The sequence below is a fragment of the Pleurodeles waltl genome, chromosome 6 (assembly GCF_031143425.1).
Source record: "Pleurodeles waltl isolate 20211129_DDA chromosome 6, aPleWal1.hap1.20221129, whole genome shotgun sequence".
Classification (NCBI taxonomy): domain Eukaryota; kingdom Metazoa; phylum Chordata; class Amphibia; order Caudata; family Salamandridae; genus Pleurodeles; species Pleurodeles waltl.
In genome coordinates, this window is record NC_090445.1 from 421,298,965 (window position 1) to 421,318,778 (window position 19,814).

Consider the following 19,814-nt stretch of genomic DNA (forward strand, 5'->3'; position numbering starts at 1 on the left):
AATGACAGAGACCAGTCACACTCCAAATATTCCAGGAGTGTTGCTCCAAAGTGCTGCATCATGCGTTTACGACACAGCTGCGCTGATGGGAGCGCCGACATTCGTCCTTGTTGCGGCTGGACAGCCATTGCGGAAAAACAACAGCAACAGCAAAATGCCAGCTAATAAAGCCAAAGTTATCAGAAATCCCCCAAAAATGCTTCCGAAAATTGAAGGAATAGCCAAAGGTATTAAACCCAATATGGAGGAAAAGGTGTGAAAAAAACCAATACCAACAGCTTTGAAAAAATTTGCTAATCCAGCCGTGCTGGACGCATAAAATATACGTCCCACAAGTTCACCAAAGTGTCTCTGAAAGTTTGTATTTAACAGGGACTGTATTTCTGCCGATGACCTTGCCACCTGAAGTGCGTAGGTCTCACGTGCAGATGTTAGGGCCACATGCTTCTGAAACAATAAAGTCTTTAGTCTACTTAACTTGTCAAAATTCACCCTGGAAGTAGCAATGTGAGGCCAAATATCTGCTACCTCCCTAATTTTAGTGGGGGGAAACAACACGTTCCCGCAGCATGTAACAACCTTAGTGACCGAAACAACGTAAACTATTCTGGCCCGCATGCACAACAGTCTTTACTATTGAGGAGGACGTAGCTGCCGTTTGAAAGCACCTGGAACGTGCGTTTAATCAAGGGGACTGGAACTCCCTTCAGATAGCAAGCCAAGTTCGCAACCGAGGCATTACACGCCCCATGCAAGGACAGCTGCTCACAAATCATCGAATGGCTGACTGAAGTCTCACATTCACTGCCGCTAAGAAAGACCTCTTTCATGCCATTGAGGCATTTGTACGAGAAGGGAAGCTCTCACACCTCATGGATGTAACTATCTCCCAACTTTTCATATCTGCCTACCGGAACATGTTTCAAACAAGGGTGTGAATTGTAATGTAGAAATAGGCAGATTAATGACCCCGTGTATCAACCACTCTGCTGAGGGAATCTCGGCCACGGTAAAAGGCAATCTTTCTATCTTTTCAGTTTTGAGCATGACATAAGTCACCTCCTTCTTAGCCATTAGTTGTTGTTGTCGCGTTAAATTAAAGGAAAAAAATATTTCCCTGGCACTGATGTGCTGCCACGGAACGCGACCCGCCTTCAATGTCTTAAGCGTCCAACCCAACTGCATAAAGGACCTGGTCTGACTCTGTCCATGATATAAAGAAGACATATCAGATTGTATAATGTCTATGGCAGAAGAAACAATGTTGTTAATTGTATATATCCGGTCGGACAAGGTGTGAATTCCATTATCCACAACAGCTAATGCCATTTTCAGATTTTACTGATCTATCTGCCTTAACCGGGCTGCAGCCTCTTGTTGGGAAAGTTTCCATATTTCATTGTATACCTCATACAAGAAACGCTTCCTACGTGGATATTTTTGGGACTGACAAAAAATCTTGTAAATCAGTGTTGTTAGACAGGAGACTGAGATATGTCTTAACCGCATCTCGTGAGGATGATTTTAGCCACTGTTGGCACAATTTTCCTACACTCTGGGGGTCATTCTGACTTTGGCGGGCGGCAGAGGCCGCCCGCCAAAGTCCCGCCGTCAGAATACCGCTGCGCGGTCAAAAGACCACTGCGGTAATTCTGAGTTTCCCGCTGGGCTGGCGGGCGACCGCCAGAAGGCCGCCAGCCAGCCCAGCGGGAAACCCCCTTCCATGATGATGCCGGCTCCGAATGGAGCCGGCGGAGTGGAAGGGGTGCGACGGGTGCAGTTGCACCCGTCGCGATTTTCAGTGTCTGCTTGGCAGACACTGAAAATCTTGGTGGGGCCCTGTTAGGGGGCCCCTGCAATGCCCATGCCATTGGCATGGGCACTGCAGGGGCCCCCAGGGGCCCCACAACACCCGTTACCGCCAGCCAGGTTCTGGCGGTCAAAACCGCCAGAGCCAGGCTGGCGGTAAGGGGGGTCGGAATCCCCATGGCGGCGCTGCCTGCAGCGCCGCCATGGAGGATTCCCTAGGGCGGCGGGAAACCGGCGGGACACCGCTGGTTTCCCGTTTCTGTCCGCGGCTGTACCGCCGTGGTCAGAATGCCCAAGGATGCACCGCCAGCCTGTTGGCGGTGCATCCGTGGTCCCCGGCCCTGGCGGTTTTTACCGCCAGGGTCGGAATGACCCCCTATATGTTGTAATTATTTCAGCATGTTCTGGTGATATATAGCGAGGGTCTGATCTACTCGTTCGGAAACCCCCGAGGAGGTGACAAAACATTGATGACACCCGTTGGTATCTAATGGCCACAATCACCACCCGCCTGGACGTGACACTGAAGTATTAAATGTACCATTCTGGACCCACTCATTAAGCTCACTAAAGGTTGCATTTGTGTACTTTTGCCAGTTATTACATTTTGCAGGGGCAGGTATGCTGGGCATGTTCAATTCTCTGAGTGTAGCTAAGCCTAAGCAACTAGTCTGTTGTACTGTTTCATTTAAAAAAATCATTTGAACGGGGATGAGACATGCTCTAAACAATGTTTCTCTACCCTTGGTTTGCCAATTTTTTGTTCCCCAAACACTTTTCAAATCAACATTTTTTGACCAATATTCATAACCTTCAATTGATAACCGGGAAACAAAGGAGTCCGAATATATAAATTTTGTGTTGGTCAACAACATTTGTTTATCCCTAGTCGGAGTCATCTTAAAATAATATGACTTAGCATTTTTTTGATGATGCCCATAAAAATACGTAAAGTTTTCAAAATAAGTTTTTGAACTCCCTTGCGGGGGAGTTGGGCAATGTTCCCATTGTATATACTCAAATATTGTTTTTGGACTGCTCGCTTTATGTATGAAGTGGTGAACATGATAATTATAGCTAAACACGTCACCATAATTGTCTTTAAACTGGTAAACATCCTCATTTTCATAGACAGTATAATATTGCAATTCTGTCATCATTGAGTCAACTGTTTTCACATCCCAATCATCATATACAATGCCTGGTATGACAATGTCATTCATGGATAACTTTAGCACATACGGTATTTGAATTATTTCAGTGGGACCATATATATCAAACATTACTTTATCCCACACAATCCCATCTGGAATTGGTACTGCAGAAATGTTCACAAAGGACAAGTCTCTTCGAACCTTGTGTGATGAAAAATGTGGTTTCAATACCTCCTCCACCTGTTCAACCGCTGATCTCTCGGGAAGAAAATGACCATGTATTAACAGAAAAAAGGTAATTGCAAACCCAATCCAAAAAGAAATGCTGGACAGTCAATAAAAGCCACAGATAATTCCATGGAAAAATAAAATATGTTTTTTTAAGCTAATGTATCAGCTTACGTGGACCCGACAGGTCAGCAGTCGAAGAGGCAAACGAGTCCGATAGACCATTGTTGTTGTCGGCAAAGTAACCAGAGGCAGTTCGTGCAAAAGGCGTTGCCGTAGTTCAGTGGAGGAGTCGGTGTTTCCCGTTCTGGTACACTGTAGACAGCACCATCCGTCACGTTTGTAGTCATGGTGACTTGGTCAAATGTTTCTAAGTTGCTCGTTGTTAGTGGAACCAATGCGAGATCATCATCATCCACCCTCCCCAAGCGCGGAGACGCATCAGTGTTAGTATAGATAACTTGAAGCGGAACTTCTTCTCCATTAGTGAGAGGGATTCAGGAACTACTGGACGTTCCTCTTGGTCGGCTGTGTAGAATCGGCCACATGTTGTAACTTGACATTGTCAATAAAAACAAAGCGATTTTCTTTGGCACCTGGCAACGGGGGTAGAATAACAGTTCTGGTTCCGTGTATCCCCAACACAGGGACTGGTGCACGATAAGAAGGGCCAAATTATTTTTTCACTGTGACCTTTTCACGCACAAGATCCCCAACCCTGGGAATCCAGGGACCCTGGTAAGTCCTGCCAAGGGTGGGGAGTAGTACCAGGGTCCGTGCCTCTTCGTAAACCTGGGGTGCTTGCACAGATTACTGCCTGTGTACACCACCAGGGTTACATATTCTTTTACCAACGGATTTACCGAAGATACGGTTGTACACCTGACATCATTCTTTACAGCCTTCCCCAGTTACGTTTACACGTACACCTTGGAGTTACCGCTTTAATTACAGCTTCTATGGCCTTGATAAAGTCACAGGTGTGACGAAACACATGTTGGCTGTACCTATTTGGATCTTACTGGTTGTACCCATTTGGATATTTACTGTGGATTGATGAATACCAGTCTGATTAAAAGATCTACTAGAACTTAAGAAGGACTCTGAATTACTTTCCTTTGGATCTTCGACGTGCAATGATTCACATTTATTTGTAACTAAGCAATACGCTCTATGAGTGCGGTGGTTCTTCTTGTTCATACATTTGTTGAATACCCTCTTCCAGTTCCAAGGCATCTCCATCACTCAGCAGGAGTATGGCCTGAGCGTAAATGAGCCTGGCTCCAACTTCGTCTCCACTCAGTTTGACGGTATCTTGGGCTTGCCGTACCCCACCATCTCTGTGGAAGGGGCGACCACTGTACTGCACGGCCTCATGCAGGAGAACCTGCTCTCGCAGCCCGTCTTCAGCATCTACCTGAGTGGGTGAATACCAAACTTCCAGACAGGCTCCCAGACATCTCTCCTGCATCCCTCTCATACTCATTTCCATCGGTGTTCTCCTTCAGTACAGGTACTGGGGGAGAGGCTTCAACTTTCACGTCTAACTTTCTTTTACGTCTTCTCGTCTGCTACAATTAGAAATGGGACACACAAACCAAATAGCAAGGCGTGAGCACCCCAACTGAAAAAGTTCTGACACATAACTTTTTGATCTTTGGGGGAGTCCATTTGTGCCGCGCCCACTTTTCACATTTTCTCTTGGACCAGAAGGCCCTTGTCACAAGGGTTGCAGTTAACTGCTCACCCATCCCTCTTTGAAAGGAGATCTCTTTTGTGGTGTAATTGCAGCCATACCTTAGTTCACCAATCCGTACTTGTCCGTATGACTCAAATGATGCTCTATGCATTACAGAAGTCTGAAGTAAAGCACTAATTTGCATCTAAATATGTTTGTGTATTCCACCAGCCAATCAAATTCCCAGTACGGAGGCGAGGTCGTCTTTGGAGGAGTGAATTCCAACTACTACACGGGACAGATCTCCTGAACGCCAGTCACACATCAAGCTTACTGGAAAATCTGCCTCGAGGGGTAGGAATCTACAAAATGAACACTCAAGCCATTTCTTTTTCTTCATCTCCCCCGTGTGCCGCCTCCTGGAGTCTGCTGCATCTGTAAGGGGAAGTGCCTCGTTTTGGGGAAAGACTGTCACGAGGCGAGAAGCCTCGAGTGGATCACGCTCCCCCTTATTTCCTAGAACAATGGTTATAAATGTCACATGGCATCCGTGGGACAGTAAACAGTGTGTTTCTCTAGTCGGTTCTGTCCGTTTGCCATGATATACCGGTACATTTTAACCTTAAACAAGCATTGGCAAGGCCAATGGGTCACGCCTATGCGAGAGCTATTGACTTTGGCAATGTGTTTTAGACATGTTGTACAGCAGTGTGGCTGCTGTTCAGCCTGACTAACAGTTAGTGGGGTGGGGTAGATTGGAGTTGGGTAGATTTTGGTAGAGTGGAAGGGGGGAAATTGAGGTAGAGTGGAGTAGATTGTCAAAGAGTGGAGTAGGGGCACCATTGGGGTGGAGTGGGATAGATTGGAGTGGGGAGCTGGGCAGATCAGGATGGTAGATTGGAGTGGGGTAGATTAGAGTGGAGCAGACTGAAGTGGAGGGGCTTGGGGTACACTAGAGTGGGGCAGTGGGGTAGGTTTAGTTGGGGTCGAGTGGACTGGAGTAGATTGAGGTGGAGTGGGGTAGATTGGAGTAGAGTGAGATTTATTGGGGTAGACTGGAGTGGAGTGGGTAGATTGAGGAAGAGTGGATTGAGGTAGATTGGATTGGAGTGGGGTAGACTGGAGTGGAGAGGAGTAGACTGGAGTGGAGTGGGGTTTATTAGGGTGGGGTGGAGTAGATTGGGTGGATTATGGTAGGGTAGGTTGGAGTGAAGTGGGGTAGATTGGAGATAGATAGAAGTGGGGTCGTTTGGATTGGGGTAGATGGCAGTGGAGTAGGCTGCAGTGGTGTTGGATACAGTGGCAGGGTAGACTGGAGTGAGGTAGTTAAGAGTGGGGTAGATTGTGGTGGAGTAGGTTGGAATTGGATAGAGCGGTGTGGGGTAGATTTGGATTGGGCAGAGTAGATTTGAGTGAGGTAGACAGTAGTTTGGGGTGGAGTGGAGTAGGGTAGATTGCAGTGGGGTGGGGTGGGGTGATGTGGATTGGGGTGAAGTGGGTTAGACTGAACTGCAGTGGGGTAGATTTGACTGGAATGTGATAGACTGGAGTGAAGAAGAGTGGGGTAGATTGAGTAGAGTGGAATGGAGTGTGGTAGATTGGGATATAGTGGAGGGGGTAGGTTAGGTGGACTGGAGTGGGTGAATTGGAGTGGAGTAGATTAGAGTAGGGTGAAGTGGGGTAGATTAGAGTGGAGTAGGTAGAGTGGAATTGGATATATTGGAGTGAAGTAGAGATTGGAGAAGAGTGGAGTGGGGTGAATTGGAGTGGAGTGGGGTAGATTAGGGTGGAGTGGGATATATTGGGTGGATTAGAGTAGGGTAGAATAGATTGGAGTGGGGTAGACTGAAGTGGGGCAGATTGAAGAGGAATGGCTGGAGTGGAGTGGGTTGAGTGAGGTGAAGTGGGTTGACTGGGTTAGGGTGAGATAGAATGGAATTGACTGGAGTGGAGCTGTGGCAGAGTGAAGCAGACTAGAGTGGAGTGAGATGGGGTAGATTGGGTGCATTGGAGTGGGGTAGAATGTGGTACAGAGGGGTAGATTAGAGTGAGAAGAATTGAATAGATTGGAGTGGAGTTAAGAGTGGAATAAAGTGGAATGGAATAAACTGGATTGAGTAGATTAGAGTGAAGGTAGACTGGAGTGGATTTGGGTAGACTGGAGCAGACTCAGGTAGTTTGGAGTTGAGTGGTTTGGATCCGGGTACACTGGAGTGGGGTGGATTGAGGTAGATTGGAGTGGAGTGAGGTAGACTGGGGTTGATTGGTGCAGAGTGGGGTAGATCTGAGTGGAACACAGTAGATTGGGGTGGAGTGGAATGGAATGGGGTGGGTTTATGGGTTAGACTGAGTGGAGTGTGGTAGGCTGAAGTGGAGTAGATTGGAGTGGAGTGGGGTACACTGGTGTAGACTGGGGTAGAGTGGGGTGGATTGTGTAGATAGGAGTTGTGTACATTGGATTACAGTGAGGTAGACTGAAGTGGAGTAGATTGGAGTGGTGTAGGGTAGATTGGGGTGAGGTGGAATGGGTACATTGGGGAGGGGTAGCTTGCAGAGGGGTAGACTGGAGTGGAGTAGATTGGGGTACACTGGAGTAGGATAGATTGGAGTGGATTGGGGTAGATTGGAGTGGGCAAGAGTTGAGTGGGGTGAGTGGAGGGGCATAGAATGGAGTACAGTGTTGTGTTGTGGAGTGAGTGGCATAGTTAGGAGTGGAGTAGAGTGGAGTAGCGTATCACAGAGTCTCTTAGAGTGGAGGGGTGTAGAGTAGAGTGGCATGTTGTGGAGGGGCATAGAATGGAGTGGCGTGACACAGAGTGAAAGGTCATAGAGTAATGGAGTGGCATAGTCTAGAGTATGCATGGTGTTGTAGCGCACTGCCTTTACAGACAACACTTGTTCAATTAAAATGACCATTACCTTTGCACCAAAATGGATTTTACTGCATACAAACGATAATGTGTACAAATGCCATCACCTAGTGTATTGATGTGTTTTGATTATATTCAAATATATGTTTCCACCACACTTCAGAATTACAAAAAATGTGCTTCATCAGCACAGTTCATTTTGTTTTTACTTTGATTCCTCCTCCTGTGCAGGGAAGCTTCACTTTTCATTTGCAGAGCATTCTTCTGCTGAGCTTAGCTATAAACAAGGCTGTTATCTTGTTTCCATTTGGTTTTGTGGGCTCTCTGCACCCTCTCTCAGACTCTTCCTTGGCTTGGATTTTCTATACCAAGTGTGCCTGCCTGTGTGCTGAGAGCAAGGGCGGAGGATCGCTTGTAATTCCTTACAGCAGTGGTTCCCAACCTGTGGTCCGGGAACCCTTGGGGTCCGTGAAGCCTCCTCAGGGGGTCCATGACTGCTTAGAAAATGTAATAATTTTAACAGATTAGGTCCCCATCTTTAAGTAATGACTCAGTGGGGGGGTCCCCTCATTCCAATAATGATTTAGTGGGGGGTCCCCGGGTTCCAATATTGATAAAGTTGGGGTCCACAGAAGTCAAAAGGTTGGGAACCACTGGCTTATAGCCTAGGCACCCAGCTCTACCAGGGCTCTGCAATCCTTAGAGACAGTGCTCACTTCTGCTCCATACTGGGACCCCACTCGCAGCTCCATCAATGCACCTCAGTTCACACAACCCAAGCCATCAGATGTGCCTGTGCCAGGAACCCCACACACGCTGTCTTCCAGAGAACCGAAGTTCTTGCAGTCAGTACACTCTGCTTATCCAACACTGGGACCTCGGACACAGCTCCGTCAGTGCATCGCAGTTCACACACTCCAAGCTCTCAGCCTTGCCAGTGCCATGAACCCCACACAAGCTATCTGGCAAAGCACCTCAGTTTTTACAGTCAGTACACTCTGCTGTTTCAGTACTAGGACTTTGGGCGCAGCTCCATCACTGCACCTCAGTTCACAAACTCTAAGCCCTTAGCTGTGCCAGAACCCCACGCACGCTGTCTGCCAGCGCACCTCAGTTTTTACAGGCAGTGCACTCTGCTGTTTCAGTACTAGGACCTTGGGCGCAGCTCCATCATTGCACCTCAGTTCGACCCCCGTGAGGTCACTTCCTTTCCTATACTGGGACCCCGCTCACATACAGTTCCATTATAGAAGTTCAATTCTAATATTTAGTCCCACTACCAAGTCAATACTGGACCCAAAAGAGCAAAACATAGCTCAGCCAGTGCACCTCATGTCCAACGCCACTGTTGATGGGAACCACCACAGCTCTGCCAGAATTTATCAATTCTAACATTAAGTGCACATTTATTCTCAGAACTAAGGCTCACACACACACGCCCTTCAGGACTCCTCGCTTCTGTGGTTCAGAGGTTAATGCCACTCCCATACTAGGCCCCACTCGCAACTTCACCAGGGCACCTCCAGGCTAACACTCTGCAACAATGGCACGCCAATACTAGGTTCCACACATAGCTCCATTAACATACCTCATTTCTGACCTTGTATGCCCATTACTATTCCGGTACTGCAGCCCACATACAACTCTGTCGGTGCACCTCAACCCCAACCTGCAGTATTCCATTATTCCAATACCAGGAATTACACAGCACTCTGTTTCTCATTTCTCACCGCTGCCTTCTGTTATTCCAGCACTGGGCTGGGACACAGCTCTGTCTATACCCCCAATCCCAATCTGAATCGCCCCAATATTGCTGTATAGGGGTTCACATACAACTCTGCTAATGCACCTCTTGCTGTTCTGCAGTGCCCCCTGCTGTTCCACACTCTGATTTCTGTTTGAGGACGTGGCGGAGCCACTTAAATCTATTCTTAGCTGCCATCTTTATTTGGGAGGTGTGTTCCACCTATTTCTCTCTGTTCTTTATCTTTTCTAAATGTTTTCTTTCACACCCACTTTTCTCTTTGTAGCTCTTAAAATCTACAGATTAACAGTTTCGCTCTTTCTTTCAACTGTTTATTTGTTCTCCTCTCTTTTTTTTTATTTCCCTCTTTCTTTTGCTATCTCCTCTTTCAAACTCACAAAAACGTGATTATTTCTTTCACTGTTTCATTCTTCTCTTTTTTTCTTCAACAGGCATTCGTTCTTTCACTATTTTTTCCCTTCATTCATTCTTTCTTTTTTTCTTTGCTTTTTCCTTTCACTCTGTATGCAGCCTTTCACATTTTTTAAGATCTTTCTTTCTTCCTTCCTTTCTCTGGTGTTTTTCTTATCTTTATCTGTCAATTCACTTTTTACTATAAATCCCTCTTTTTCCTGTCTGTATGTGGAAGCCACAAGCTACTTGTCGGGACCGGACATGTCAAAGTGGTTTTCCCATTCTTTGTCTGTGGGAAATGTGTCAGTACATACATGCCTGGTTCTTTCGCTGCTTGTTTCTCTCACTTTCATTCTTTTTTCTCTAATGTTCATGTTTCTCTTTCTTTTCATACTTCTTTCGTGATTTTTTCCTCTTTATCTTTCGTTCGCTACCTTCTTTCCCTTTTTTCTTTCGTCTCATTTGCTCTATTTCTTCTCTTAATTGTTTTCATTTTTTCATTCTTTTTTTCCCTTCTTTCTTTTATTTCTTTGCGACCCCTTCTCTTTCTTCCTTTTGTCTGTTGTATTCCTTTCACTTCTCTTTTTCTGCCCCATCCACTTTCTCTCCTGAGGCCTAGTTATCAATGGAGCAACAGGTGCAGTGACACTGGGGCCCAAAGACCTATGGACCTCACTCAACTCTAATTACTCCTCTATTTTCCTACCAAAATTGCAGTCAATCATGTTCCTTTCTTACTCCAGAACCCATGACACAGTTACTACGCCACTTGTCCTTTTCATCTTTACTCACGGCTCTCTCTTTCCTTTCACCCTCCAATCCATCACAAGTTATATTTTTGTTATGGTGTTTTGAGCATTACACTCTAATGCCAAAAATGTATGTCTGCTAAAGGTTTATATGATAATTGTATATTTTTTTTAAGATAGAGGAAGAAGGTAAATGGAAGTGCTTTAGTTAAATGGTTGGCCACTGGAATCATATGGTGGGAAAAGACGAAATTAGGAGGCAGGGTTGAACAATTTATGTGGTAAGAAAAGTCCAGTTATGAATTTACAATGCCAATAGCTCTAACTCAAGAAAGTGCGAGACCTATTCCATAACAAATGCTTGTTTTTGTTGTAAGCTACAAAAAAAAATCCCACACCCTCTCCTCTTACATGGCTCCTCAGCAGGATTGCCACAAAAATTATTTCACTTTGAAGTCAGAGAAACAAAAATAAACAGCAAGCTCCCTGGTAGAGAGAACTTGACATTTGACCTGTCTTTGAATGCAGAAGATAAGAGCAAGATTTAACGGCCTGTTTACAGAAAGCAAGTTTGTGGAAGAATACACTAAACAAGGTTTGGGCAATGGGTGGAACAAACTCAGGCTGGCTGGACAGCCTAAAGCAAATAAAGCCAGCAAATAGAAAGCAGTAAATTGTGAGTTACAAACCACAAAGCCAATGGTAAGGAGGAGGTGGAATGCATTAATAGGCCAGCTTTCTGAATATATGTGTTATCTGGTAGGCTTTGATCTAAAAAGAGGAAGTGCATGCAAAGCGCAATTAAGTATGCGAGCAGCCTTAAAAGCACTTTGCAGCTGCAGAGCCCAAATAAAAAGTTAATAACTAAGTAAAAATAAATAGACAAAAAGATAAATACATTTATTATGAGGAGTGGGATTCAGATTGGGTGTGGGAGTGATAGCAAAGGGGGATAGACAATAAGCTAGCATTATCAGCAAGCGGCTGATCCCGTCGGATAGATCACAGAATTGATGGTAGGTAAGTTCAAAAGTTACAACGTCTTCTAGTACATACTCAATGTCGTAGCCAAGGGAGACACCCACTGAGATTTCGGATCCCCTGGCAGTTTTCCTCCGTATGCTTCCTGAACGTAGATGATCACTAGAACTGGTTTACGCACTTTGCCTTGGTCTGATACAGATACATTTCTCAATTGACCACAAGAGGGCACTGTTACACAATTATTTCTTCACCTTCGGGTATTGTTAAATCCTCTGTCGTGGTGGTCAAGACTTCCATTGTAAATCTTCCTACATCCAGTAACAACCAAAGTTAACCCTTCATTAAAGACATGTTTTTGTTATTGAAATAGTGCACAGCTCAGTGTCATGAGATGGAATAACCACAAGTTTATGCCCCCGTCTCTCCAGATTCTCCATCAATGGACAGGCCACGGTCTGGTGCAGACAAGGGTGCCAGGCTATCGTGGACACCGGAACCTCCTTGCTCTCCACCCCTCAGCAGGCCTTCTCTACCCTCACGCAGTACCTTGGAGCCCAACAGGATCAAAGTGGGCAGGTAAGTCAGAAATGCTGGACCGCACCCTTGCCACCTGTCACGCTGTATATGAATAACATTTATTTCATCACACACATAGGGTGTGGGGGGAGGGGGCTTAGGAGTCACAAAACAAACAGTTATGAGGGTCCATGTAATGCGGAGCAATGGCAATGATAGGTAGTCTGTCGTCTGACGGTACACACTGATTTTTTTAAATCAAATTCTGCCATAAAGAGATGAGCAAAGAACATTGGATTTTGTAGTCATTATGGTTTAAATTAGGCCTGGGCATTAGTCACGGAGTTTGACTTTGTGGAATTCTGCGAAGTTTAAAAAATCTCAGCGAGATTCCATGGAATTCTGCGAACGGGTGGAAATAGGCAAGTCGCGCTGCTCGCGCTGTGATTTAGCACCGGTTGCTCATTCCCCCCTGAAAATTAGAGCAAATGACACCACGGGGTGCGCCAAAGGGCGCAGTTTCTTGAGTTGATTTTACTGCCGAATGAGTGGATTTCCTACTAGAGTGGCAGTTTTCTGACCACAAACGGTCGCGACCACCCACGTTGGAGAAATCTCGCCCAGTGCCCTCCTAGTGACCAAAAATTGCACTAGGAGTCGCCAAATTTTGCTCTCACTCGTTAACGTACAGTACGTGTGATAAAAAAACTCCACCACACAGCAGGGGGCGGAATTTGTCCAGAACTTCGAGTTACAAGCATAATGCAGAGTGGCCAAAACTCTGAAAACTCCACCAGCGGAGCAGAATATATTGTCCTCCCCTAGTTTACACCCAAAACAGCAAGGCACTACACAACACCAGCCCCACCTACCTAAACAGTCATATTTTCTTCCACAAACCCTCCAGATACCTCAGCTCATCTGGACACCTACTCGCACAAACCGCATGGACACATGCAAACACAGAAACGGATCTGGAGCCCGGGCCTTCTCATACATTGCTCCTAAAGCATAGAACAACCTCTCACTACACATCAGAATCTCCTTCTCTAGTCTCGAGTTCCCCAAGAAGCCAAGACCTGACTTTTCTAATAGTCCAACCTGCTCTTAGCAGGCTAGTCTCTCATCTGCTAATCTCCAGGATACTCTCACAAGTGATAGTGCTGTCTACAAGGCCATATTTTTTTCCAAGTAACTCTTTATTGGTTTTGCAATATATAATAAAGTAGTTTTGCGTTCCAGTTCTGTCACAGTACAGCATAGTATAATGTATTGTTCATTTCCACATCTCATTTTCTTGTGTACAATTTACACATTACCTTGCCTATACATTGTGAACGAGACCGGCATATACCATAAAATAAAATACAACAGCAAAAACAAAGAAACGTCCAGGAGACACCCTAACAATATAACTCTAGGACTATGGCTCAGCACAGCAACAACTCATTGAGATGCTGCACACTTCTTTATCGCACCTCACTAAAACAGTGACAATATCAAAGGTTATGCTCTACAAATCCACATAATATGACAGGAGTATTAAGTCACTTGATGTAAACATCTATGTGTATCCAACCAGTCTACTAGTACAATAGCGGTATGATAAATCATTTGATTAATGCACTTCTAGCAGAGATCTGTATTTAGGTTTTGGTCACATGTCTGAGTAACCACAAAACAGATTGAACGGTTAATGTGTCTGCCTGACAACATTTAATGTATCATGCCAGTCACAAATACGTATTGTAGCAAAGCAGTTCAGAGGGTCAGCCATTGAGACATAACCTTGCACAATACCCACACACCACTAATATTCAAAACAGTAAGGTATGAAGGATTAGTCCATCTCCTAAGTAGAGGATTCAGTGGCGCTCTATTGGTTTTCTCCACATTCCAGTCCTGTAAGGTTCCCAGCCACACTTTTCATCATATGGACAAGTAGTCCTCAGATGTTCAAATCACACAACACAGAATTGCCTCATATTATCTATCAGAGGCATAAATGTTATTTAGTACTGATTGTGTGGCAAGGAACTTCACCACCAATTGTGGTTAATACGTGGTACTTACAAAGTCCAAAAGACTTACTTCTTAGTGTATTACACTATGCACTGTTGGTTTATTTCCAATTTGGGGATCACTGGGGTGAGTGATTTCCCACCCAGCTAATTGTACTTATTAGGTGCAAATTAAAAACAATCAGGAACATGAGTGCTGCACTATATCTCTTGCCATCCCTCTACTTTTGTTTTACATATATAATCTGCAGGTCACAAGTTCCTGACCTGGTCATTTTTTTAATTGTTCTATAGCACAAACCTGACTCTAACTTTACAAATGTGTTTTTCTTTTTAGGCAGAGGGAGATGAAGTGATTTGCTCAGAATCTCGGGATGTTGAGATAATGCTGGGATCTGAAGCTGGTTGTCCTTGTTCCAAATTCGGCTCCCCTAGCAACTATCCTACATCTCCTCCTCCCTCCTATTCCTAGTCATAGAGATCACGTCATACTGTGGCCTCTGAAACCGCCTGCACAAGTCACCCAAGGCATAAGTATGAGTCCTCGCACGGTTTGAGTTAGTCTTTCAAAGGTTTATAAACTTAGTTTGTTTGACTTTAGTAGTAAGTGACATATTTTACAAGACACTACTGGTAACTCGGTAATTAGGTTTATAATGTGTTCATATAAATGATTATTTGATAGTTACACACAGACCATATACGCCTCGCCTACACACTTAGCATGAGGCAATAAAACCCTTTTATATCTCGGCTGATCACTTGACAAACTTGCAAAGTGACTCGTCTGCAGTTTGCAGATTTAGGTGGCAGAGCACACATTGAGTGTGTGCGGCCCCAGTGCAAGTTCATCTGCCTGGGTGCGCTACACTCGGACACAGTCAAGGCACTTTATTAGTGCCAGCCATGAAGCCAGAGCCCGCTTACCTCATACACATCACGAGTTACCAGATCATTCTTTCCTGGATTCAAACATGCAATTTAATGACGTGTAAATATAATTGTAATTGTATCGCACTTCAGTCCCTCACGAGGTTGCTGGTGCACATTATGGGAAAGGTGCGGGGGATGGGGCGAGCTCCAGGGGAGGGCCCTCAGCACAGTTCACTGTGCACGGACGACAGGTTCCTGACAGGATACAGGGGGCCCTGCAGGTACTTTGAAGGGTCCCCGCTTAGGTTTCATTACGCCACTGGTGCCAGAACCATGTCTCCGATTCCGCACAGGATGCTGAGTCCATCTCCCCCTACAAGTTCGTTCACCCCCTGTAGTTGCTTCAAGGTCTGAGAAGGGGACCCAAGGGTAACGTGCAAAAGGGAGAGGGGGAGGGGGAAATAGACAGGCGCCTGCAGGACGGGTGATGGAAAACCAGGCCTGGCAGATTCTGAAGCAGCCTCGGGTACCTCAATGCAAGAGGTCGGGCAATCTCGGCCTCGGGAGGAAAAGCACAATTACTGAAGCGAAACACACCGAGGGATATAAATACAGGTATGATAGGAAGACGGTCTGGATTTACCGGGTACCGAGTGCACGCAGGTTGTAGCTAGCCCCAAGAGACGAAGTTTGAGGGACTGACCCTGCCGCACAAGGAAGGGACCTGGCAGCTCAACACATCACAGCAATCATAAGACGTGGGGAACTTTTAAGGCAAGAAAGATAAGGGGACGAGTACATAGAGTGAACTGAATCGTAAGCGTAGAAGTCGTAACTGCTGTTGGCAGAACAAAATAAATACATAATAAAACTGCTGTTGGCCGCCCGCTGCTCTGCGCAGGGAAGGCCCTTGTACCATGCGTGATGAGTGCCGCTGCTCACCGGGAGGTGCTGGTGCTAACATGAACGGGGCAGGTCAGCAGACATGCCTGCCTCTGGAAGTGTTTGCCCTTACTGTGCGTGTTTTATTTTCCACTGGCCTGTTTTCACCTTCTCCAACTGTGAAGTTTTCAAGGTCTTTCTAAGACCTTGCCTGGTGACCTGGCTGATAGCATGCCACATCAAGGACCTTATGCATTTGCCAATCCAATGCATGATTTGGAGATTTTCTGCTAAACCAAAGGAACAATTTGTTCTGTGCTTGAAAATCAGTACATAGGGCCAAATGTGTCTTAGAAGGTATCCAGCAGGACTGGCAATTGTCTGGGTGGTTGGATCTGCTTTCATTAGTTGCTGTTTGTTCCTATGTTTTTCTTCCTCCTATATACTTTCTCACCTTTCTGATTCTCTCCGTTGCTCTGGGTCAAAGTCTGATGATGAAAAATAAGTTTTCTGTTCACCAAAAATATGTGCTGTTGCCCACCGCCTACACACTTTAAGCACTCAAAGTACTGTATACAAGGCAGATTAATGATAAACTCACTTGTTGCTGAATGCACTTAAGTGCTTCAGTGTAATGGCACAAACCTGCCTCTCTTATATGTACAGGTAGAGCTACTATGTTAATTTTGTATTGCAGATGTTCTTTTTCTTGTGTTCTCCTCTGTAGTACGCAGTAAGCTGTGGTAATATTCAGAACATGCCAACCCTCGGCTTCACCATTAGTGGGGTCTCCTTCCCTCTGCAAGCATCTTCTTACGTCCTCCAGGTAAGGATGTTCAAGACAACAAGGAAACATGACATGTTGTAGCTGATTTGGCCTGATTGATGTGTGTGCAAGCGTTTGAATCCTTATACCTGCAATATAGTATTTATAGTGCCTACCTCCTAGTTGTGTTCCGGTTCACAGTACAGAAGCATCCCTTTAAGATGAGGTTCCTAGGACTGGACCCATTACTGAAGGCGCTGTCCCCACATACCGCTTCTTGGCCCTCTTCTTCTACCTGTTTCTGTTGGATCAGCATTCTCCTCACTTATTATGATGCTTGATGTTTATGAGACTCTGCATTATGGTCCCTTACACCCCTTATATCCCAGCTGCTGTTTGCACTTCCCTTTCCCTCACGTTTGGCGGGGGTGGGGAGTGATGTTTCCAAATGGCGTGACCTTGCGGCAAGGACCAGCAGCACAGGCCAGGAGATAATGGGGAGGAGGGACGAATATATCACAGAATATCAGAGCGCTGATTGTGTCCTGTACAGATCCAACATGCTCTCTTGTCTAGCGCTAACACAAAGTGTGTCATGCACTGTCTTCTAGAGTTCTCAGCGTAGCCCTTCTTGATGTGCTGGGCAGCATGTTACAGTCTCAGGGTATGTGGTCAGTTCGTTATTGCTGCCTATCGTCTTTTTGCGATCTCTCTTGTCTTGAGAGGCATCAGCTTACGCTTCTCAAAATGCTGTCAGATTCTAAATCACTTATAGTGATCTTTATTGGAACTGCAGTCTGTTGGAGAGCTCTTGCTTAGTCCTCATGTCTTACAAAACTCTCCCTTAGCCCTAATGTGGATGTGTAGGCCTAGAGTATCATATAGCTCTTGCGTGATCCAACCATCTTACTGAGCTCACTCGTATAGCACAATTGTCCTCTAACATTTTTCTACAACACTAATGCCCTGTAGAGGTTACCTGTATGGTCCAGGTGTCCTACAAAGCCCACGTATTAACCGTTTTGTAGACCTTACACTCACAGTCCTAGTGTCTTCAGGAGCTCACATATAAACCTAGACCCAGATTCACTAATGCTTTGCACCTGGCTTGTGTCACAATCCGGCACATAGCGCTGGGGTGGGATTTATTATCCAACTCAAACCAAGACTTGTGTTGGGAAGTTCCCAAAGTAAAGTTGTGCATTGCGCTTCTTTGCATTAAGGGGGTGTTCCAGAGGTGGGACAAGAGCATTTCCATGTAACTAGCCATGGGTTTTGGTGCAAATCTCTATCTACTACCATTCGTTGACAGGGATTTGCACTAGAACGCTACTCCTCCTTAAAGCAGGGGGTAACAATGAGAATTGTTTTTAAATCTCATTTTTCTAACATTGCATGTACGTTGCGCTGTAAAGCACACATACAAAGTGGCAAATTCTTAAAGAATAGTTCTTGTACAAGAAGTGTCCTCTTCCAGTACAAAACCTAGGGCCAGATGTATGAAAGAATTTTGCATTCGCAAACAGTGCGAATGCCCGTTTGCGAATGCAAAATGCCATTTCAGAATGTATGAAATACATTCTGAACGCAATTTTAAGGAATCGCTAAAATAGCGATTCCTTAAATTGCAACCCTGTTTAGTGAGTCGCAAATTGCGACTCTCTAAATTAGAAATCGCAAATAAGGCTTCCTTATTTGTGATTTCTTAGCACATGTATGAAGCAATTCCTAAATGCGATTTTGGCATTTAGGAATTGCTAATTACCACCAAGTTGAACTTGGTGGTAACCATGTGCAAAATTAAAAAATGCATTTAAAATGCATTTTTTAATTGTACATGTAAAACACACATGCCCTTTTGTCATGTGTGCACCTTACATGTCCCCCCAATTTTTTTTGGGGTGCAGCAGAGGGGGCGTTAGCCCCACAGCACCCTGGGGTTTTGCATTTCCAAAATTGTGATTTCTGGTTCTGAAATCGCAATTTTGGAAATGCAAAAAATTCGCAGATATGGGCCAACAGGCCCATAGCTGCGAATGGGGCCGGTATCGCAATTTGCGATACGGTAATAGCATTTGCGATTTTTAAGAAATCGATATTACCGATTCGCAAATGTGATACATGGCACTTTGCGAGTCAGAAATAGCGATTTCTTAAAAATGATACACCTGGCCCCTATTCTTTACTTCTCACACACACACTCTTACACTATGGCACGAGGGTGTGTGTTGGCATATGGCAGTCAAACGTGCACCAGCGTAAGGGGAGGGAAAAAAATGCACCCTATCTTGTAGATATTGTGCATGTTCTCGCTCTCCATTTGAAGCAGGGCGGAGCAGCGACTTTGGTTGCTGTGCTGCACTGCGTCAAATATTAATGCATCTGAGTCCTACCATATAGTAGAGCTGACTCAATTACCCTTGCAGAAATTTGTAGTTAGTTGTACTGACTTGTAGTTTTCTCCTTTACCTGAAGTACGTTCTTCATACAATAGCTTAGCAGGGTCATTAGATCTGGATGCAAACGTGCATAGAAATATTTCAAATTTATAACTAGAGTGTCTTCTTTATTTCAACAGAACAACGGTTACTGGACAGTGGGCATCATGCCGACCTACCTGCCCTCCCAGAAGGGGCAGCCCCTCTGGATACTGGGTGATGTCTTCCTCCTTGCATGCTACTCAGTCTACGATTTTGGCAACAACCAAGTAGGCTTTGCCACCGCGCCCTAGAATGACTGTGGCATCATCTCCAGCTTTAGATGTCAGTCGTTTAATTCTGCTATTACACCCCTTAGTCAGTGTCTGCAGCAGCTGTAGTGTTGTGTCATGTTATGTCCATTTTTGTGCCCAAGTAAAGTCAATAAAAACATGTATTAAACACCATGCTACTTTATTATTGAATCACCCAGTCAAACATTTTGTGATAAATTTCGCAGAGTTGGAGGTGGGGTAAACACACATTCTGCTCTCAAAAAGTCTTGGTTTGAACAGTAAATTGAAGTCACCCCCATTCACTCACCCAGCAACTTCATTTTTAGGTTTCACCTGCACGCGCGATTGCTTGTGAAATCTTATGTTAGTGAAAAAATGTAAAAGGGGCTTGGAACCAGCCCCTTACTTACCTA

At 45.1% G+C, this 19,814-nt stretch overlaps 1 pseudogene; it reads left to right on the forward strand.

Annotated features, from left to right (window-relative positions):
* The first annotated feature begins 2,430 nt into the window (after nucleotides 1-2,430).
* LOC138301606 (gastricsin-like) lies at nucleotides 2,431-19,419 on the forward strand (annotated as a pseudogene).
* Nucleotides 19,420-19,814: the final 395 nt, after the last annotated feature.